This window comes from Stegodyphus dumicola, chromosome 2, assembly GCF_044657685.1.
Source record: "Stegodyphus dumicola isolate Sdum_Otavi_A_Nest chromosome 2, ASM4465768v1".
Taxonomy (NCBI): Eukaryota; Metazoa; Arthropoda; class Arachnida; order Araneae; family Eresidae; genus Stegodyphus; species Stegodyphus dumicola.
This window is the reverse complement of record NC_140769.1, coordinates 264,095,481-264,119,987: the sequence shown is the minus strand read 5'-3', so window position 1 is coordinate 264,119,987 and position 24,507 is coordinate 264,095,481. Positions and strand designations below refer to the sequence as shown.

General features: G+C 33.6%; 1 protein-coding gene across 5 annotated transcripts in view; it reads right to left on the bottom strand.

Moving 5' to 3' along the window:
- LOC118201699 (uncharacterized) overlaps positions 1-24,507 on the bottom strand; it is a 118,363-nt gene that overhangs the window by 18,121 nt on the left and 75,735 nt on the right. The window lies entirely within an intron of this gene.

Sequence of the window (24,507 nt, the reverse complement as noted above, 5' to 3'; positions counted from 1 at the left end):
CTATTGTAGGTGGTCTGCCAACATTCTTTTGTCCAGAAGCTGCATCATCATATTTATGTAAAAGCTCTTCTACAACTTGGATTCGAAATTCTAAAAATGTAATACGTTTCCCAACTACATTTTTATAGAGCAAATATGAGTTCCAGAGTACCTTGTCTAGTAAATGTAAAAGTATCTTTTTATAATATTTTATCTGACATTTTTGGATTGTTGGATGAAAGGATATTTCCTGATCACAGCGATCTACACCATAGTTAGACCGTAATTAGAAACAATCTTTGGCTTGAGTATATCTCCATTTTTTATTTTTGAGGCTGACCATGGAAGTATCATGAATACTGCTCATCAAGCACACATCCTTCATCTTCGGTTGAAGAATCTAAATCATCTATATAACGTTTCAAAGAACTGGACGCTATTTTACAACAAAAAGACCATGCACCTTGAACCAAATAACTTCTAACCTTTGAAATCTTCAGTAAAGTGCTGTCATCTATTGAACTGAGCGCACATTAACTTTTCCCGAGATACAGTCGGGTTTGACAAAGAGATGAAGCCGAAATAAACGTCTCCCGACATATATTCGGGTATAACAATACGATGCACTCAAAAAAAAATTACCCCGAGTAATACTCGGGCGTGACATTTTCGAACACTAGTGCTGTGCCCGAGATTATCTCGGGCACGACAGTTAAAAGGTTAATTATAGAACATGAAATAGAGATCAGCTTATTTCTTTCCTTGGAACCTTCTCAACGACATTTATGTTCTTTTAGGTATGCTGTTCTATTTTTCAGTATATATTGGCAATGTAGCCAAAATAGCAATAAAAATTTTTTAAAAAATCTGATGCGGACACCACATCACTTCCTCATATGCCTGTTATATTATGCACATTTTAAGCTGCATTTTATTTAAACTTATTTCATTTGAAACTGAGATATAATCCTCCAGTTCTTTAATAATAATAATATGTTAAAATTTTATAAGCGTCAACAATCTATCTATTGTACTATTTTTTTTAAATTTATTTTGATGTCACCATCAACAAAAACATAAAAACATAGCATTGGAAGGTTAATAAATTTTAATTTACATTTCTAACATGTTTTTACCCTTTATCCTTTGAATAATGTGCCCTTTTGGCACTGCTGATTACAACAAAAAAGGGAGGTGTACAGCTAGGTACTATACGCTTCCCGAATACAAAATTACAACATTTTACAGCTAACTGTTTTCCAGTAATGCGACATATGTTAAGATACGTGCTACGTCTAAACTAGTCGAAATGGATTCGGGAACGTCCGAATAGTTATCTCCGTCAAAATTTGAAATTTTTGCAATTATAATATTTTCTTTACTTCGTACTATAAAGATCTAGTTAATTTACGTGTCCTTGGCTATTAGAACTTTAGTGAAGAGTCTAGTGACTATATTCTCTGACCATCTTACAACTATAAGGATAAAGTCCAAAGAAGGATTAAAATACGTTTTTATTCACTCAATAATAACATAATAATAATAATTTAAAAAAAAAAACTGAAATGTTTCAGATTTTAAATTACGTCCAAAGGAGCGTTTTTTAACGTTTACTGTGTTACCTTTATTTATTAAATATCATGTTCTTTGCACTTGTAGAGTCATTAGGTTAATTGGAAGCAGAAAAGATGAAAAATACGCAACTGCCTTCGCCGGGAATCGAACCATGGACCTCTGGAATACCGGCCCAGCGTGCACAACCACTACACCACGAAGGACGCTAGGAAAGGCGGGAGAAATACCTTATACACTTAAACCATAAAAATTAGTTCAATAGCAATGTCACAAAATAATTTGAAAATGAGCCTATCTTTAGAATTTCTGATACACAGTTCGACGTGCTGGAGATAAAAAGGTAGTTTTTCATCAGTTTATTAGAATTCATTTACCCATTGTTTTTGTTTATCCTTTTATCTGCTTAAAGTCCACAGTTGTTGGAGTTTTGCGATAAAAAAAAAGAGATAATATCTTAGAGTGAAAGATAAAATATGCATTTGTATACTACATATCTTTCTTCCTTTCCAATTTTGCAATTTCAGGGAATTTCTTGGTAATCAGTTCAATACTGCTTCTGATACAAGCATTACAGTTTTTTTAATTTTTAATGACAGGGCCATTAAGTACTTTATTTTTAAGCGTCTCGTGCCACCAATAAGTAATATGAGTGACACATGATGGGCTATTTTGCATATTATGAGTAGCTAAAAATAATGTGAAATATGAAAAATTGCCCAGAATTTTCTAAAGCTTTCCGAATATTTTGTAAGTAAGAATTTCAAATGGATATATTACCTCCAGCTCTGCAAGATATCAGTGCTTTGGGACATGGATTCCCGCCCCTTAGAGATGTAACACAGCTATGGAAAATAAGTGTACTTAGATCAGACGATGTAGTGTGGTGTACTATATTGGCTTACTTGAAATCTTTTTCTCCCATCAGCAATCAAGAATTCAAAAATCATTTAAAGCTGCTGCTCGGAAATTCAAAGGTAGGAAAAACATTTATATCTCACTTAAAAAACTGTAATCTTTTTCTTGGCGAAGATGCACGATTATATGAAGAAGTTTTCAGAGACTTAATTTCACCTTTTACAGAAAAAATTAAATCTTTCTTTTCGGAGCAGAAAACAATGCAGCTATTTAGCTCCAAATTTTTCATTTCGTTCGAAACTTTTGAACAAAAATTCTCCAACTTCTCTTTATTTCCTTCCAAAGAAATTAAAGCAGCAGCTACTTTATTGTCACACGATATTGTGGTGATTTCATATACAAAGCGACTTTCTCGTATAGAAGTAGAGGGGATACTTCTTTACCCGGCTGTTTCTGATGTCAAGAATTTTGAATTTACTCAAACACTTACGATAAAACCTAATTTAGACAAATGCATTTTATTGTTTCACACTTCCATTAAAAACAGAAACTGCTTTTCAATTGGCTTAAGAAAAGATGTGGGTCTTGATATGCAAAAATCTGCTTTAAGAGAAATTCTTAAAAGTCAAAAAATTCTGAGTGATAAACGTATTAAAAGAATTCGTTCGCTTCAAGATATCGGTGATAATTTCTTAATTGCTTTAATAAAAAATAGTTATGAAAACTGCATTCCGAGTTTGCTCCAATCCGCTTATATATCAAAAAAATTATACTCTGCAGGATTTAAAATAGATCCTAGAACCAAAAATAAACACGGATTAAATGCTCTTTCATACGCATTGTGTTTAGAAAATTCATATTGTCTCTTTTTCTTGTATGAGTTCGCCGCTAATTTACGCCATACAGGAGAAAATTCAATACGTCATCCAGATTTGTTAATTGTGGACAATCTGATGTCTTTGAAAGAATGCATAACAGAATTAAAGGAAGTCAAATACACCGCTGTTCAGGACATTAGCAGGTGTCAAGCAAGAATCGAGGAATTACTGAAGCTGAACTCCTTCCAGATTATCATTTGCCAGCACCTGAATGAAGCACACAAAGAATTCGGTGAAGCATCGCAGGAAGTACTTAAGAGAAAAAATATTATTTTGAGGATCTTGAAAACGTATGATGATTATTTCCATTGGAATACTTCCGGTACCGATCCAGAGTATGGATTGTCTTGCTTAAAAGAAAATTTAAATCACATTGATTATCTGGATAATTTAGACTTCTACTGTGCAGTACTGTTTTTTGATAATTTCTTTCTTCTAAAAGAAAAACTGAAACTCGAAAAATGTTTATACCTGAAAACAGAATCGAGGATTTTCTGTAAACTTTTTTGCACAAGGTTTTTCAGATACTGTGAGGAAATAAGCCCATCAGAGTTGCTTACTTTCAGACTAACTACATGGCAGATGCGTGAAGAATTACTGAAAGCAGTACGACATTTTTGCAAGTGCGTTGAAAAGAGAAAAATATGCCATGACAACCTCAGGACCTGCATACCAGAGGAAGAAGTGAAAACACTAACAAACTTACCAGAATTATATGATGAATTTTTTCTTAACAGACTACAAACGTACTTGAACATTGCGACGAATATCACCATAAAAGATCAAAAGTCTATCCTTGTGATCGAGAGAGCCTTGCAAGTTATTGGTGAAAGTGTAAAAGACAGATTAAAAATTGAATCAATGCAAAATGTAATAGCTCTCGGTTTGCCCAAAGAGTTAGTCATAGATCTGAAGCGAATACGAAATCAGCTGTCCAAGCTTAAGCTGGAACAAATTCCTTGGAGATTGTCAGCCGAAAACAATATCGAACTTTTCGAATCCGTGAGGTCTGAATTGAAAAGTCTTTGCAGTGTTTTGCAGCCTGTATTTGCTAATCACGAGCACCGACTGCAGCGATTTATTTATTTACAAATAATAAAAGCAATTAACAAAGCCGCAAAAGAACAAGTATCAGAAAAGTATGCATCTTGTTTGAAAGAAATGTTTTCATCATCAGATGAAAAAAGCAATAATGTCAGTAACGATAAACAGAGCTGCAAATTTCAACGACAATGGGAAGAGCATTTAAAGTCTATTTATTTTTCCGTTCAAAGAGAAATTAAAGAGCCTAAACCGGTCCTAATGAAAGGTTCCACAATACGTTACAAATATATTTTAAAAAACATGTTTCTATCAGTAAGAAATAAATTGAATAACATAAAAACTAAAAAACATAACAATGATGACTTCAAAAATTTATTAAATGAATACTTTTTACCACTGGAATGCTTTATGGACTTCATCACAACTGACGATTATTTAAACAACTTCCGTCGAACATTCTTAAAGAAGGTTAAAGCAAGGCGTTCATTTTGTCAAATCAAAAAGAGGAAAAAAATCAAAAAAAGTTCAAAAGATGATTTACCTTCGGACTGTGGACCGTTTCAAGAAAATACCTACAATCAAGTTTCGAAAGTCAATCAAACAAATGACCATGAATGTCAGACAATAGAATCAACTATAGAAAACACTGATAATTCTGGAATTAGCTGTGAATCTGATAGCAGTTCGAGTAAAATGAAGGAAAACTATTTGTTAAAACGTAATGAAAATCATTCAACAATTAAACCCTTAAACAGTGCACGAGATCAAAATAAAGTGCATGAAAGGGATCCTGAAATATCAAATTTGATTTCAAAAGCTGAAAAAATACTCACAGATTATCACGCTATATACGAAAACCTTTTTCAAAATGCTTACCACATAGTGAAAAAAAACATAATGCCTTGTTTTCCGAATATACATAATCTTAGGAAGATACTCTTTGGACAAGCATATTTAAAGGAAAAGGATAAAAAAGAAATTCTACAAGATGTTGAAAGCACAAACAAACCAGTTACACAGTTAAAAGACATGGTTTATGACATGAAATTAACTTCCGATGAAGTAAAATCTCAATTGTTGATACCGCGATTCAAAGAAAAAGATTGGTCAGAAACAACCAAGGATTATCAATTGGACCACAAAAACTTTTTGTCTCATATCGAACCAATTTCCGAGCTTTTGGCCGAACTCAAATATGCGATGGACCAAAATGAAATGAAGACCAAACAATATAAGAAGTTCTGTGACAAACTCAATCTTTCCGAAGAATCCAAGAAGATTTTAACTAGGATAGTGATAGGATACAAGGAGCAAATTCCAGGAGACCCACTCCGATTTCTTAGTAACAGAATAAAACTACTGAAACACATTCTAATTGAAGAACAGAAAGATGTTTCAGTACTCTGGGAAGAAATCAGCAATGAAAAATCTAAAAATTACACATATCTTTGCGAAAAATTTCTTCAGCTGTACTTGAAAGAACCTGAAGTACGATTATCAGTAGAAACTCTCCTATTTGACTGCATGAATCTTTTAAAAAACGAAAATTTGCAAGCGCTGCTGAAAAAATCATCCAACTTGTTTAACGGCATTAACCTCAGAAATGTTTTAGCACATGGAGATCCACTGCTTGAAGTATTAAGTCATCTTCTGGAACCCAATGACCTGGCATCCGAACTTGTGAAAAAAATTCTACAATTAATTTTGGATGATGAGGTAATTGACATGATGTTGCGAATCTGCTGTGAAGCAAAAGCAGATTATACACAGTTTATGAGGATTATGAACGATGAAACTGGAGAGTACAAAAATTCATGTGACTATATTCGACAGAGTGAAAACTGGAAAGAATATGCAAAGTTAATTCCCAGTAAATAAGCATCCTTAAAATAATTCCTTATACAGTATGTTCATAAAAATCCTTATGTGGCCATTATTTTTGCAATAACTTGCAAACTATTTTATACTTAGAAGTATGTGTATAATACATATATACTACTAAATACAAAAATATATATTTAATAATGCAAATACTCATGCTCTGTCATTTTCAAATTTAAAAAAAATCAATTTTGTAAAAATTTATAAAAACCTAACTTTTTCTATGCTCCCTTAGCCTATAAAATTATATTTAGTAAATTTTATTTTCGATCTAAAAATAAAATACAAAACATTTGTCTTCTTGCATGAAAAACATTGACTTGGTATTGAATTTCAAAATTTGGAATTTTCCCTATCCTTTTTCAGCTTACCTTGAGAGGTTGGTTACAAAATAAATTACAATAATTTTCCTTAATATCAATCAGTGACAATCTTACTAGAGTGTAAAATTTTTTAATTTATAATTTTTTTACAGAAGATACGCAGAGGTAATTTTCACATAAGCAGTTTGTAAGCATTCAAATGCTATGTTATTAATGTTTCATGCAGTTTTATGACTTAAGGACCATAATCTAATAATCATACAAAAATTAACCTAGGAAATTGTTTCATTTTTAAATTTATGTAAATAATGCTATGAGTTGGCTTGGCAGCAGTAGTGAAACCATCCATGCACTCTATAAGTTTCTACAAATAAGATTTTCTTTCTAAAAAATTTTATATTAATTCAGACTTTTCTCGACAAACTCGACAGCAATGCTCGGCACTTAATCTAGTAACTCAAGAATCTTCTTCTCAGCAGATATTGCATTTTTAGTCATATACAAATGCAAGCATTTCACTTTTCACTTGGGTGAAAGAATGCAATGTATTGGTTAAACAACACCAATCTATATAAATTTCGGATGACTTTCTGAAGAATATTGTCAAATCTCATTCACAGCAAAGCATTTGTGCAACAGCAGACAAGCTTTGTATATTTCAGAAAACTATGACTTGATTCTGCCATGTCATGGGTATAGTAAAAACGCTGGACATATGACATGTGCTGTCACTGGTTAAGAAAATATACATATAGAAGTGTGAAGTTTGCTTTTTCTGAGAAATGAATGGGAAAGAATTTTACACTGGATTTAAATATGTGTTGAAAACTACATACAATATGACAGTTATAAACAATCAATAAATGGGCATAAAACAAATAACAACCACAGCCAAATAACCTCTCCCCCTACAAAAAAAAAAAGCTACTGCATATAAACTATGTTTTATTATCAGAATGATTCATTGCATTTTCCTCCGGTCAGGCCTAAGATATCACGGCAGATTGTTGAAGTGTTAATTTCCATGAAATGCTATAGCAACCTATGGTCAAGTACCTAAAAGCTATTAACAGATATGGTGTCTTCATGTTACTTGATAGAATCTGCTCACATGCCACACAAAACCAGGGCTGGTAAATTTCTTCCAAAGCGGAAAATTCCATTGAAAAAATAGTGTGGAAAAACCTGTTGGAAGAAATAGACTTTTTCCACTAAAGTGGAAAGAATGGAAGAATTAATTTTTGAATGTATTTCATGTTTATATCAATTTATCTACATTTCATTTATATAATACTTATATTACTAATAGTCTAATTTTTTATATAATTTTAAAAAGCCTTAATAACCATATCTGGTAATGCATAAATCAAATCACTTCCATTCTAAATGTATTTGAGTTTAATTAAGTGGCTGAGTTTAATAGGTGGTGATTCATATATCACAAACAGTGATTTAAACTTTTCATGCAAAATAATAACTAATAATTAATTTATTAATTAATCATAAAATAATAACTAAGATTTTATACTAAAATTAAACTACTTAGTTTAGTTATAAATAACAATTTTGAAATTTTCTTTTAAATTTTTTATAATTACATGCTTGCCGAAATTTTATCTCTTACAAACAACTGTTCTACCTGTATTTGTTTCACATCGTTCAACACGAATTTTTCAATTGCATTTTCATGTTAAAAAAACAGCTGTTCAGTTTTTTTGATCGGCACCTCTTCAGTGTAAGAATTTTTCTTAAAATGTGCACTGCTTTTGTAGATTCGATTAATGATGCCAAGTCACAACTTTATTACTTTTGCTGTCAGTTTCTGCAGTTCTTTTAATACTTTCACAGTCAGTTTTTATATATGTTATCTTCATACTGTTGTGAATTAACACACATATTCCAAAAATGAATCCTGATAGCTTCCTTCACTGATATCTGAAAAATTAGCTTTAGTTTGAAATTCCTCCAAGACTCCTTCTGTGTAAAAGCCACATTTTTAAAAATAATTTTGAACTGATTATGAGAGTTTGGTTTAATTTTATTATGGCAAAGCACAATAGGGCTATCTGCCTAAGGGGACGGATACTTTTGTGAATGACTTTTTAAAAAGGAAAATCAAAATGCCCATGCAGCCAGCCTGTTCGCGTGAATTCGAACCCAGGTAGAAACTATGGGTGTTCAGCGATTTTAACACTTGACAGCTGGTAGGCTCTGATTTTGAGAGATTAACCTGATGCAATATGCATGGCCTCTAGTACATAAACTGACTTATTTATCTTCTTCGAAGTGCTTGCATTTTCACAAAATTCAATTCTGTCTATTGTTTTCCAAACAACTTTTTTGAAATGACATTTGAAAGCTTTTATAATATCCTAAACTTAAAGGATGAATATTAGAAGTTTTATCACTAGAAAGAGATACTAATTTTTTTCTTTCAGAAAGTTGTATGTGCTCCATAGTTATCTAATTAGCGAAACTACTTTTTCTTCTTCAATTTGCTGTTCCATTTAAAAACAAAATTAATAAAGATACTATTTTTCATGCATGAGTTCTTGTTGTTATGATAAGTTAAAAGTAAATTCTTGACTCATTTTAAACATAGAGGCTTTCTGCTTTTGTCAATAACCGAGGCTGTTTTCTTAATATTTGGGTTGTAAATTGATAAAACAACGATTATTCCTTCAGTTTCTTAAATCAAATGCAACCAAATTTTTAAATCTTAATGTGTGTTCTGATAATGTTCTGTTATGCAATCCAGTTTCACCTCTGTTAAAAATTTTGAGTGACTTGAATTCATTTAGCAGCCTAAGTGAAACATCTTTTATCTATTTATCAGCGGCATAATGACTAGCTTCTCCCTACTCATCATACAAATTCTTATGAATAATAGCTTATTTATCTTCTCCAATTTGTGAGCCATATGTCAATTCACATAAAATCTCTCCTAGCACTTATTGAATATGTGAAAAAGGCTCTATAAACAGACACAACTTTCAGCTTATAAATGCAAATATATATTTGCATTGTTTAGCAGTTCTTCCTTAATTATAAATCCTTGTTTAAGTAAACTGTGCAATGTTGTTTGGGAAATTCCCAGTTTAAAAGTAGTTCTCCCTGTCTGCGATTACCAAGTACATTGAAATCTTTTAACAATTGATCGTCTTTTCTCGGGTCTCTTCAGTCTTTCTGCTTGGTATTTCAACAAGTTAGGCACTCAACACGTTTAAAAAAAGGGGGGGGTTTCTAGTGATTTATTCAAATTTCAAAATTTACATTTATAGACAGCAGAAGGATTGTCTTTTTCCTGTTTAGTCAATCTGCCACTTCATGATTAACCAGTACTTTCCTTGCTTTTTCTTCAGTCTATGTTTACAACTTTTTTTCCATTCAAAGACTCTTAATATATGGTAATGCTTAGAAGCATTTCATGAACTTTTTTATAAACATCTGTGAAAATAAAACCTTAAAAAATGGGATACAGAGGTTGCTCATTCACTGCATATCACCTGGTTTTCGAGAAAGTGTTCAACTCATTGACTGAAGTTCTACATACCTGAACGATAACGCATGAAAAGCACTGATAGCTGCAAGTAAGATATTCAGGCACTGAAGAATCAGTCTTTTGCCAATTTGAGTTTAATAAGCAATGGAAATGAGTTTAATAATTGGCATTTTTTCTACTGATTAGCATATGCTTGTTTAGGTTCCTGTAAATTTGAACATAATAAGTGGCCGAGTTTATTAACCAGTGAGTTTCATAAATGGTGAATACTACATACAGGGTGCATCAGAAAAACATATACACAGTTTGAACTGTCATAGAAATTTACTTTGCAACCTACAAAGTTAAATTTCAAGAAATAAGGCTATAGTCCAATTTGAAAAATAACAGTACTTTCTGATCAAACAGAATGTTCCAAATGGTATTTAAAATAAATGTTCAAAATAGTGGCCTTCATCTGTACATTTCTGAGTATGAATCACGATTAATTCCGTACCTCACACCAAGAATAGGATTTCTACGCACACCGCTCGAATCTGAACCCAAAACATGTCAAGATGACGTGGTTCATGACAGTACACCTCAGAACCCAAAACATGTCAAGATGACGTGGTTCATGACAGTACACCTCATCTTTTACCATGCCCCATAAGAAAAACTTGGGCTAAGGTCTGGAGAGTGTGCAGGAAACTCGATTGGTCTCCTGCATCCAATTCACTGGCCTGTTACATTATCACTCACCACTAGCACTCACACCACATTCATGTGATCCTTGCCTTGAAGATTTTTGTAATGACCACCGAAACATTTCCAGTTATAAAACTGAGGATTCATCACACGTAGCCATGCGATGTCTCTCTGATCAGCCTTTCTGCACTGTGTTACACACTGTACACTGTTCCATGAGCCTCGAATTTTTCTCGTAGACGTGTAATTGTTAACTTTGAAGGTGGGTCAAACGCATACTCAACATCTCCACTGTCTCTGAACCACAACAACATTCTCAAACTTTCAGTACTATTTGATCACCTGCTTCCACTCTTGGAAGTCAAATCTACATCCGTCATGTCAATGTTATTCTCTTGGCATTAACTGGGTTGCGCAGCTAGATCGATGACTCTGTTGCCACATGTTGAGGAAACATAACATTACTTTCTTTTATAAACTTAACCTCGTAGGTATAATAAATTTTATATGACTATTGAAAGTGCATACAGTCAAAAGTCGTTAATCCGAACCCCCATAATATGGAATGATCTATAAGTCGGACCTCAAAGCTACAAATTTTCTGTGCATGCGTCAATGCATAATGCGTTCACGCATGCACATAATACCTTTGCGCATGCGCATAATATGTATAATGGACAGCATAAGCTGAGCTAAAATTATCTAATTATCTATTTCAGTTAATGTTGCAGATTGCGTTGTTCCTTAAACTTCGAATTGGATCCGGCTTATTATTTTTGCAGATTGTTAGAGCAATTTTATAAAAGTAAGCTTGAACTTTCGATTGTGTCAAATAGAATTTCCAATGCTGGAGCTGCCGAAGGATCTACAAAGCGAAAGCATGTTTCGATGTCCATCAAACAAAATATGGAATTGCTGCAAAAAATGGATAAAGGCATATCCTTTGTTTCTCTAACCATTCCGAAATCTGTTTATCAACTTCACGCTGCTCTGCGCGGGGAGGGGGGGGAGAACGTTGTGGCGCGCAATGAACTGGAAGTTGATCTGTCAGCACTATCCTTATCTTCAGGCAGTTTTTATTTTATTTGGCTTATAATTCCTTACTAAATGTAGTATTTCATCTCAGTGTATTCCGTCTTTGATATGATTTAAATCAAATTCCTCGTCATTATAGATATCACGAGTACACGTCAAATAGTTTTCTGGTTACAATTTTCTAATTTCGACTATGCATAATGTATGCTTTACGCATGCGCGCGTTGAAAGAAATATTTAATAAAGTAAACAAATAAATATTAAGCTTTTTTTTTTTTTGTAAATTTTGATACCCTTTAGATCATAATTATTCTTTATTTCATAAATTATGGTTTCATATTTTTAATTTTATATTTTCTGCATGCCATCTTACCAGATTTAAACTCATGATCTGCAATCTGGAAAAATCGATTATCCGGAATTGCGGAAGTCCCGACAAGTCCGGATTAAAGACTTTTGACTGTATACATTTTCTGAGAGACCCTGTATAATAATCAAGAAATATTAGTTAAATAAAAAAATAGTTGCTTTTGATTTGCCAAGTTTTTTTTAGCAGTTCTACATTTTCTTTGGTTAAATATTTATTTAGTACATTGCTTTTAATCTACCCAATGGTTTTTCTGATTTCTTATTTTGAGAACTTTTTTTATATTGTTTATTTTTACAATATCTTTTGTTGTAGGGTCATGTTGAAGCAGATTATTTCCTAATGATTTAACTAAAATTTAAAAAAAAAAATTACTTTGCTTCATTTTTAAAAGAAAAATACTATAATTAATACTATTAATTAATCTTCATTTGGCACTTCATTTTGAATTATTTCAAGAATTTATAATCACCCTGATATAATTCAGAAATGTAGCTCTGTTGGAAATTCTTTGGCTGCTCCTTGAAAAAGACCAAAGAATTTCCAACAATTTGTTATACTATTTTTATTTTGTCATTTTATTGAATTATTTTGTTTTTGACTTCAGTTTTGATGTATGTACTTCCTGTTATATTGCTACCCCCCTTTTATTTAATGATTTCCTCTTGATTGTTTAATTAACTTTGCAGCATACTGCATGATTTTAATTAATTTACTACCTTAATAATAATCTCACTTTGAAATTTCTAAACTTTTATTTATATTTATGTATGTATGTATTTTTGTGTACTCATATCAAGATCTCCCATATTTGTGAATTTAGGCGGATTCGGAAATTCAACTTTTGTTCATTTCAATATTATTAACAGCAAAATTATTTACAAAGAACAGAAAACAAAACTGATATAAAAAAGAAGTTTGAACTATAAAATTTAATCTACATTATAATAAAACAGTGTAACAAAACATATTTTTTCCTGTTATATGCAATAACCCATTTTAAAGTTTAGGTGATGGATGGATAAAATTTAAACAGTAGGAAATTTATTTCAATCCTAAGAAGTTTAATCTTGATTACATTATAGAGTAAATGTGAAATTTCAGAAGTGGTATAGTCTTTCTACTGCGCAAAATTTTGTTTACTGCTAATAACACTAGTGGTAAAGTAAAATTTTATAAATGATGTAATCTGAGCAGGTTTAGAAAGTTCGTTTTCATGGAGAAAATCATTTGGAAAACAATTGATTTTTTTACTTATTTAATAGTAACATTTTATTCATACATAACACTACTATTTTACTAGCAAATTTAAACAGTTTCATTATATGTACGAGGGCTATCCAGAAAGTAGATTACGTTTTGGAATAAAAAAATAAACAAAGTATAGGAAACAAATTTTATTATATACAGATGAAAGCCACACTCAAATACTACTTTTCTACATAGTCACCATACAAATTAAGGCATTTATCGTAGCGATGTACGAGCTTGGAAATTCCTTCGTCGAAAAATTCGGCCGCCTGCGCCTTCAACCACTTCGTTACCTCTTCTTGCAGCTGTGCGTCGTCATCAAAACGCTGCATAGCCAGCCACTTCTTCATTGCTGGGAATAGGTGGAAGTCGCTCGGTGCCAGGTCGGGACTGCACGGCGGATGAGGAAACAACTCCCACTTAAAAGATTCAAGAACTTTACGAGTGACATTTGCCATGTGGGGCCGGGCGTTGTCGTGAATCAACAAGATCTTAGAGCTCAACATTCCTCTGCGCTTGTTTTGAATTGCTCTTCTGAGTTTTTGGAGAGTTTGGCAATACCTTTGAGAGTTTATTGTAGTGCCTCTTTCCAGGAAGTCCACCAAAATTACACCTTTTCTGTCCCAAAAAACAGTCGCCATCATCTTCCTTGCCGACATTGTTTGCATGCATTTCTTGGGTTTTTGGGGAGAACTTGTGTGCCCCCACTGCATTGATTGCAATTTCGTTTCACAGTTCACATGTTTCACCCATGTTTCGTCACCAGTAACGATGCGATCGAGTAAAGAGTCACCATCCTTATGGTAAGCGTCCAAAAAGTTCAACGCTGCAGCCATTCGCTGATTTTTGTGGTCCTCTGTCAAGATTTTTGGAATCCATCTTGCACAAAACTTGTGGTAACCAAGCTTTTCGTTGATGATTTCGTGCAACAAACTTCGCGAAATTTGTGGAAAACTCAAAGAAAGTTCCGTTATTGTGAAATTTCGATTTTCACGGACTTTAGCATCGACTTTTTCGAGAAGTTCGGCGGTCGCTATGCTGGGTCTCCCACTTCGATCTTCGTCGTGAACATTGGTTCGGCCATTTTGAAATCTTATGACCCACTGACGCACTCCACCTTCAGTGATAATGTTGTCCCCATACACTTCACGAAGCTGCCGATAGATTTCTATCGGTTTACAGTTTTTTGCAGTCAGAAACCTTATTACTGAGCGCACCTCGCAGCTCGCGGGATTTTCAATTAACGCAGACATTTCAAACCGTCACAGTATCTGAACAGAGCACAGCACGAACCTCTCACTAGCACGGCTAGATGCAGACTGAGCTGTGCAACGCTCTGACCCCAAGATGGCCGCGCTAGCCCCGCCCCTAGCGGACACAGACGGAAACGTAATCTACTTCCTGGATGGCCCTCGTATATTTAGCTTCATTTGCATCAGGGTTCATAGCCACATTTTAATTAAAAAACTAAGCACATATAAGCACTTTTCAAGCACATTTTAAGAAAAAAAATAAGCACCTGTCTAATTACATTATACACAACTGCATAACCTTAAAAATTAGACTCATAATTTAAAATATGAAAAATGCAACATTTATTAAGAGAGAATAAGCATTACCTCAACCATGGAAAATAATTATTTTTTTAAATTTTAAATAACAGTTCAATTTACAGAACTAGTTTACAATGAGAGAAAAAAAAACTATGCAGAACTAAACTATATTACAAGATTTAATGATGAAATTTCAGTTCAAAATAGAGGAAATAAATAATAATAAGGCATATTTTTTCTATTCACTTGGAACTTAATAATAAATACAATTTATTTTTCCACTCATATCGATATTTAACTAATTTAAATCTAAATTCTGAACATTTTCTAAATTTTCATCGTATATCAGTCTTTCTTTAACACATATTGCAAGCAAAGTAATTTAAGTAAAAAGAGGAACATTTCTGCAATTAGAAGATAGAAATTTGCTTCATGCAGTCATCCTTTACCAGTAAAAGTTTAACTAACCCGCATACTTGGAAATTGGCGAATATTCAGACAGTCCAGTGTAACTTGAAAAAGAAGAGCGGAGGGGGATGGGTAGACTGTAGCCGCTCTTTAGATTTTTCCGCTAAATAAACGCTTTTGACATTTCGATATGTGCATCATCTAAAAATAAATAATGGAACTGAAAAATATTCTGCTTAGCAGCAAACGTTATTGCGTAATATGTGCGCCGTAATTCTTCCCTACATGATAATACGCAATCGGATTCAACAGCTGCCGGTAATGGGAGAATAAAGAACTAAATAAAGGAAATGAAAGAGACTTACTAATCTGGAGTGTTTTTCATTCTAATTTTCAACAGACTGTGTTATTTGTGGAATAGAATCATTCTTCGCTTGGGTTGGTAGACCGCAGAACTTTTAGTCCTGTTCAAATCCAGATTAAAAAGCAACAAAAAAAAAAAAAAAAAAAAAAGTCCATTGCTTGTTTTGCAGCGAACTGTAACAGTTTCAGACAACAACAACAAAAAAAAAAAAAAAAAAAAAAAAAAAAAAAAAAAAAAGGTCCGTTGCTTGTTTTGCAGCGAATTGCAACAGTTTCAATATTCGAGGGAGAAAGGGGAGAACCTTTCAACCTTCGTACTGTATAATGTATTGGCCAAAAAAAATGAAATTATTTTGACTATTCAATTACTTTCCCCTTATTTAAGCCATTCCGAATATTATTAATTAGAAAGCTAATCTGTGTTAAAACACAGACATTTTTGGAAGTTTACTATACTTCAGCAGTTACTGCAACTATGTTATTACAAACATTCCTACATATACTCATAATATAAGCATAACAATCATAATAAACACGAATAGGAACTGACCAAGCGGAACGAGAATGAAAATTATTAAGATCTTGATAGAAATTCAAACGTGTGTAGTATTTAGGTGGGAGGAAAAGAATGCCGAATGTACCGGAATTTTCTACTGCTTTTGCAATTCTTTGATCAAGAGAACGACGAGCACCTGTCTATACTTTCCGCGCACACCAAAGGTTATGTTAATGCAGAGAAAGGGAAAGGGGTAAAAGCTATTTCCGGGAGTATGATTCACCATCTGACATTCCATATTACAAAGAAAAGTTGTTTATTTAGTTTCGGCTTTGGTAAGGGGAAAAATTGTGCGTTCATTTAAAAAATAAGCACTAAAACCAAAAAATAAGCACTAAAAACAAAAAAAAAAAAAAAAAATAAGAGCTTTAAAGAAAAAGTAAGCACCTATAAGGACCTTTATATTTTATTTTCAAATATAGGGACTTATCAGCACTTATAAGGACCGCTACGAGCCCCGTGCATGCTTGAAATGACTTTTTTTCATAATATTTACACATATGTATATACACACTGCACACGCACAAAAGCAAAAAAAAAAAAAAAGTGGGGGACAGTTCTGTATCTTCTATTCTACTGGGATTATCAATGAAATGTAACTTGCATTTTTCATGTCTCAAAAGACGACTTTGGATATATATCAAATTTATATACAGCTTTATTCTAACATAGGTATTCTTACACAAAATTGGACTCTTTCTAAAATGACACAGAGATTGTTTTCCACATTTTGATTCTATGATTCAAATTATGCCAAAGTGCCAAGTTTAGTAAAAATCACAAGAGTAGTTTTTACAAAATTACTTTTCAAACTTTTAGCTTCTCAATATTAATTTAATTTGCTATACATTTATTAATACATCTTTTTTTTTATTAAATTTAACTTTCAAAATTCCTTCTTTCAAAATTCTACATTTGGGTTCAATCCAAATAAAATTCACAGCTATTTTCTGATTTGTTTTTAAAATTTATATTTTTTAGAAATTTTTATACATGTTTCGTAAAAATTTTTAAATTATAACCTACAAAGCATTTGCCATCATTTTAAGCATCATTATTGCTCTTGTTAGAATAGTTTTCTAAGTAAAAATCATTAGAGGTATTTAAGAACTATCAATGTTTATTTTGAATTAAAGAAATCTTTCTATACTGTCCACGTCGGTGATCTCAAATCGCACATGGGACAAAAGCACAATCTGAAAGCAGCTGATGAGCTGTAATTAAACAAAGAATTTTTTTCTGCAATTAACCATTAAGTAACTTAATTTTAATTTAAATTAAAAAGAAATTTATGAAAACTTCCCAAGAATGAGAAAACGTAAGAATAAATAATGAAACATATTCTCTTTCTTTCATCTATCAGATTATTCTATAATGCATACAAAAAAGAATAATATTTGTATGTAAATAATTAAAAACTTCCTTGTTTCTACTATACCTTTCAGTTGCAACACGTCATGGCATTTTGATTTCCATAAACTTTGTAAAATGGATGAAAATTACAACTAATATCTTCATCACAAATTGTAGGTACTCATCGGCAATCTAAATCTTCTCATAGAGTTATTAATTTTAAACTACGAAAATAAAAACGATCATGTGTAAACGTACTCGCAAATAAAACAATTATTTTTTTGCAAAAATTCGTAACTGAGAATATTTATTTTTCGGCTACTAATAAAGGCTAATCAAATTTGTATCTCAAATCTTTGAATAAGATTTATATGACAATGCAAATTATTAGTTCCATTTCTAGATTTTCCAGAGAGTTACTCACATTCGTTTTCAGTAGTGAAAATAAAGCAAAATTAAACTCTAAATCATTAAAATATTATACTTTTTTTCAAGCCCTCATCATGATAATGTTAATTAATCTACATGAAATGCATTCATTGGCTGTTATGAGACCACTGGTCTACATAACAGCAGTTGGAGTGACACACCTGATAAACAAAATGAAATGTTGGATTGAATTTTTTATTCAACATTAAACACAGTGTGTTAATTATTTCCCCAAATGCCATTTTGACTTCTTTGTACATTAAAAAAGGCAGTAAATTCAGGGATTATCCTGGGTGGCAAAAGCTTTAGTAACTATGCTGCGGGAATAAACATCCCTGCAATGCTTGATGACATTAAATCTTCGGGAAAACACAGAGTGAAGATCCTCATATATTAAATGACAAAGTTCTCAAGACATCAAAGAATCGATACCTTTGGGACATATTCACATATGCCGGAACACAGCCATTCGAACAAAACATCCTTGCAATATTAAATTACGAAGAACTTATATTGCTTATCGAACTGCTCCCAATGAAACTGTCGAATTAACGATTGAATGACACCAGCAGTATGGGGCAGAGCATTGTCATGGAGCAACACAATTCCTTTACTGAGCATTCCTCTTCGTTTGTTTTGAATCACACATCTTAGTTTTGTTAAAGTCTCACAATATCGTGCTGCATTAATGGTTTCACCTCTGGGAAGAAATTCAGTAAGCAAAACGCCTTTCCTATCCCAGAAGACAGTGCACATGATTTTTTGTGATGACATTGTCACTTTGAACTTTTGTTTTTTTTGGAGAATGAGTGTGTCTCCACTCCATGGATTGTTGTTTCGATTCTGGTGTGAAATGTTTCATCACCTGTCACAAATTTCAATCTGTCACCAAGTTTCATCACCTGTCACAAATTGGTTTAAAAAGTTTTCTCCCTCATCACTGAACTGCGTGAGAAATGTCAAGGCACTACCAAGTCGCTTTGTTTTGTGAAATCAGTGAGCATTTTTGGAACCCATCGGGAACACAGTTTGCGATAATTCAAGCGGTCAGACACAATTTCAAACAAAACTGTACGTGAAATTTGTGGAAATGCCTCTGAAAGAGTTGTCATTGTGAAGTGTCTGTTCTCATGAATTGCTTCATCAACTTTCCTTACCAAATCATTCGGTGACAAAAGAAGGCCGACCACTCCGAGCCTCGGCGTGGACATTTGTTCGACCTGCATTAAACATTCTTACCCACTTTCTCACCATTCCATCACTTATCGCATATTCACCGTAAACTTCTGTCACTTGACGATAAATTTCGGCCGGTTTAACATTCCTCGCGTTCAAAAATTTAATCGCGGCACGAATCTCACAGTCAGCGGGAGAACTAATTGTCTTAAACATTTTGAATGTGCACAGCAAACTGAAAACACAACATAGAGCAACCAAAATGGCAACAATTGAAAGTCAGTGAACAAGAAAGACTAGTCATGCGCAGGATGCCTACCACAGCGCTAGAATGAAACGGTACTTAGTTTCTGAATACACTACGTATCTACAACAAAGATCGATAGAATTATGCGGTAAACTGTACGTTTATTAGCAAAACTGTAAAAATGGTGTACAAAAGTTTAGAAAATTTAGTTACGAAAATCGTTAATAGAGGATGCTCTGCATTGAAAACTTTCTCTGAAAGGAGTCTTTAAAAAAAAATTAATAAAGTAGCCTTTGCAATCAAAATACAATTTTTTCAAAATCTTCATCGTTCGAAACAATGAGGTGGAGTAAACAAGCAATGAAATTTGACATATCTTGCAATGTCTCAACGGAATGGAATCACATGGTCAACGATTCAAGCTCATCTAGGGTAGCGGGATTGTTTCGATAGCAGTGTGTTTCATTGCGCCCCACAGAAAGAAGTCACAAGTACTCAGATCGGAAGAATATGGACGCCAAGCTATTCCTGTGGCAGGCAGTAAATTGCGGATAATCTAACACAATTACTCTATTCCCAAAGTATTCATGAAGAAAGCGAAAAACTTTATCTGTTCGATGTGGTTGAGCCCTGTCTTGCATAAACCAGTCGATACCTGGTCAAGCCTCCAACACTAGTTAAGTGCTGACAAATTGTTCCAAAATTGTAACGTAACCTTCAGTAGTTATCGTTTCTCGTACGAAAAAGGGTTGGATAATGCCTCTGGCGCATACCGCAGCAGTAACTTTAGGCGAATGCAGTGCCTTCTCTACACAAATGAAGATTTTCGAAACCCCAAAATTTCCAGTTTTGTTTATTAACCAAAGTCAACCCTTTTTTGCACAGCTTTCATGGATATGGCCTGATGATTTTGGATTTTGTATGGAAACAGCCGTAAGCTACTTTTGAATATTTTTTGTGTATTTCAAACCTGTCTCTGATGCAATCTGTCAGATGCTTTTCCTAGGATTTTGCTGAACAATTCCAGAAACTTTGGCCGCATTTTCAGGAGTGACTACAGTTTGCCTAGGCCCAACATTACCCTTTCGATCATCAGCCACACTGCCAGTCCATTCGAATTTCGCAAAGAGCATGCAAATGGTTTTCGCATCGGGTCCAACTGGAACAATGAATCGGTTTTGAAAACTGCGACGCGTTGCCATAGGACTGTGTTCTAATCGGTGAAATTCAAGAACCAAAAAAACACGTTGTTCAATGGAATACATTATTTTTTCACTTTCTACGCTAGCCAGCAGTCGTACTGATCACTTTTGACTTCGAAGAACATTTTAAAGGCTATTGATAGATCATTGCGATTAGAGCGCCATCTGTTAACGATTTTCGTAACTAAATTTTTTAAACTTTTGTACACCATTTTTACAGTTTTGCTAATAAACGTACAGTTTAATGCATAATTTTATCGATCTTTGTTGTAGAGATATTTAATTTTGAAATCAGGGCTAATTCGCTGATCACCCTGTATTAGAGATGATCTATTAGATGCTTAAACATATGAGATACCTAATATATCCCTCTTGTGAGAGTAGGGGGTGCTGAGCCAATCCCCCAGAAAAAGAAATCATTGTTTTTTAGGGGGCAGTGGTGAATCAAAAAAAAGTCAGGACACTACGCATTGGTTTGTTAAGTTACAATCCCCCTGCTTAAAGGGTGGCTGGGGAGAGGCAGAACACATCCAGTTGACCAAATACAAATGGCCCAATGGTGCACCACATTTTAGTTTGGCTGACATTACAAAAGCTATCAAGGTTTTCTGAAGCAATAAACATAAAAAATCAACTTTGATTTGCCAGGTTTTTTAGTATGGATTGCTAGCCAAGCAAACTAAACATTTACACCCCATGAGAGCAAAAATGTGGAGTAGTATAAAAACTCCTTGTGAATTTTACTTACAACCTTAATGATCTGTAAGAAAATTCAAGATTTGACTGAATTAGTGTATTTCCATGTGTACCCCCCTTTTTTTTTACAAATTTTTTGTTCAAAAACAGATAGGGAAAATTTATCAATGATTGAATTTCAAAAGGATATAGGTATGGGAAGAATATAAAAATAAAAAGCAGTCTTGGATAAACTGCAGGTATCACAATATTATTCTCTTGTCCCATAAGAAAACACAGTAATATTAATATTAAAATATCTAATAAGATGTCTTGCTTTCTACTTCTCCATAAATGGACTCTCACCCATTCTTACTGTTGTCTCTGCTATTCTTCAAGCTTCGAATCATCCATACATGTTTAGATAAGGCGAATGTGCCACCGACTCGTTGAAATCGCATTTCGATTAGTGTTTGCTTCCCTGTTATGGGTCACTTCTTGTATTCGGCTGGCATAAAGTTGGAAGAAAAGGTTCAGTGTGACCTTAACAGGTAGTTTGAGAAGGTTAATCTTTGTCAGTAAAATTAAAGTAATTATTAATTGAACAAATCTATTTTAAAATTTACGGAAGCTGAATGCATTGAAGAATGGGAAAATTATGCGAATACATTTAAAATTTTTAGAAACTGACAATAATAAGCCAGGAGGGAAAATGTGAAAAAAATGCATTATGGCAAAATACTCATGAGTATCTTGCCTAAGGGGTAGAATGCTTTCATGGAGGGCGTTTTAAGGGAAAGAGGCATGTCTTCGCCCTACACATGGGGAAAGCCATGAAAACTAATGTGCAGTCAGCCCATTCACTGAGCTTTTAACCTGAACTGAACTACCAGTGTTCAGCAAACTTAACATTCTACTGTTGGTGGGTATGCATTATATAGAGAATGTTCACATAAGAAATTAACAGTAAATCAAAACAGCCACAGACTATCAGATGAAAAACAAAGTAAAATAACTATCGTGAATGTTCTCCTTCCTCTGACACTGTAACTTTACAAAGAACAATGGAAGTTTTGATTTCAAACTGAGGCTGTACAGAACTTTGAGTGCATAGTGTATTTTGTAAAAGGCTGTAAAACGTGCTTGTAACTTTAATTGCTTTGTTAAATGTTTTCAAAATATCAAATCCTTGTTGTGAATTCGGATGAATCTTAGATTTTATTCATTTAGAAGATAATATTCACCATTAAAGAATCCACTCATTGAAAATGGAACTGAAAGCTCATGGTGAGTACTCTATGTTCCTTTATTGAACATTTTTTGGCAAATGGCAATAACTTGCTTTATTTTCTACAAAAGCATGCAAAGTTCATTACAGCATTTATTATTATTCAACTAATGTTTCAACAACCAGAGAATACTTTTGAATGAATAGCAGAAAATGGATTAAAAGTCTCAAAGCACATAGTGAGGCATATGTATTTTTGCATGGAGAAAAATGAAATACTGCAAAAAAGTTAAATGCACAAATACAATATCTTTCATGAATACAAAACAGATTACTTCATTTCAATGCAATAAATACACTTGATGATGACATAAGCATTTTACAAAACAAATGTACATAAAATGGGTTTTAAGTTAAAATCAAATTCTGTCGATCCCATTGGAGATTTAAAGTGCATTCATACACATTTGGTAAAATAATTGTGTGTCCAATACATCAGTGTCTTTTGTTGACAAAATCAGCTTTTTTAAAGAGCAGCTCTCCAGAATGAGTGCAATTCATGAAACTGCTATGTTTACAGAACAAGGATCTCAACATTTGAACTCAGGAGTATCTCTTCACTTTATATTCCCTCTTCTAGAAGCATTTCATGCATATTGGTAATCTGTTCATATGGAAAAAGAGCCCTGCATCTAATACTACGGGCACGAAGTAAGAATGTACCTGAGGCATTCATGCTCTGCAAACAGAAAACAGCTACTGTATGCATACAAGTGGCAGTTCGTATAGTGGTTGGTGACACAGATTACTGTACCAATATGTTCAGGTTCAAATCTTGGGGAAGGCATGAATGTTTGCAAGTGGGCCTGTGCATGGGCAAAAATACATGGCAAGGGTGGTCGATGCATGGCATCAGCACACGGTGTCTACGTATCAAGGAGGCACTCAAAATACATGGAGAGCCGAAATCCTCTCGGAGGTTCGTGGTAAGGGAAGAGGGATGGGACACCCTTGAACCATATACCCCGGAGTGCTCTCCTTCAGAATTCCAACCAGGGTGAAACCTTAAGAGTTGGCAAGGCCTGACAATGCTTAATATGCCTACTTGAATGCACAGGTGCTACCTTTGCTTTGTGCCTGTAACCTGCATACAAATGGCATTATTTTCAGTACACAAGTTTTTCCTCGGTGTCAATCAGCATGTCCCTGCTATCTACCTGCAGCATTCTGCCATATTGGAAATGTGGGAGCAAAAAGATTAGCTTTGAGTAGATTGTAGAGTTGCTTTGACTAGATTTGAAGATTAAAGTGTGCACACAAAATTTTCTCTTTTGGGAAAGTTATAGCTAAGACTGCTGTTATGCTTTGAGTACAAGTCTAGGAGTGGTTTTTCCGGATCCCAAAAATGGTGTTATATATCAAATGAAGCCTGCTGCAGTTTGGATCTCCATTGACCAGTACAAAGACCATTCACCAGATTTTTGAAAAAATGTTTTCCAAACAATAATTCTTGGAGGATAACAATATTGTGCTTATGTCTCTGTCATGCTACACAACAAATCAATCTTATTCCTCATTTTGTTTTTTTCCGTACTTCCATGGATAACAAAAGCTATGAATAAGCAGTTCAGTGAGGTGCAAGAAAATAAACTGTGCCCCGAATAACATTTCACATCAAGAGTGCCAGAACTATTTTCATCTTTCTAGCAGTAGCAAAACTTAACGGGGGGGGGGGGGGGGGAAGAAGAAAGAAGTAAAAAAAAAATTAATGAATTTATAAGTATTCTGTGCATTAAACACAATAAGTCAGCACGTTAAGCAGTTTAACTTCAGACCTCTTGTGAATTTTCTATGAAAGAAAAAATTTTGATTTTGGTGGAGGGTCAGTATTTCGAAAATTATTTTAAAATTTAAACAATCAGATAAAATGTGCAAAAACT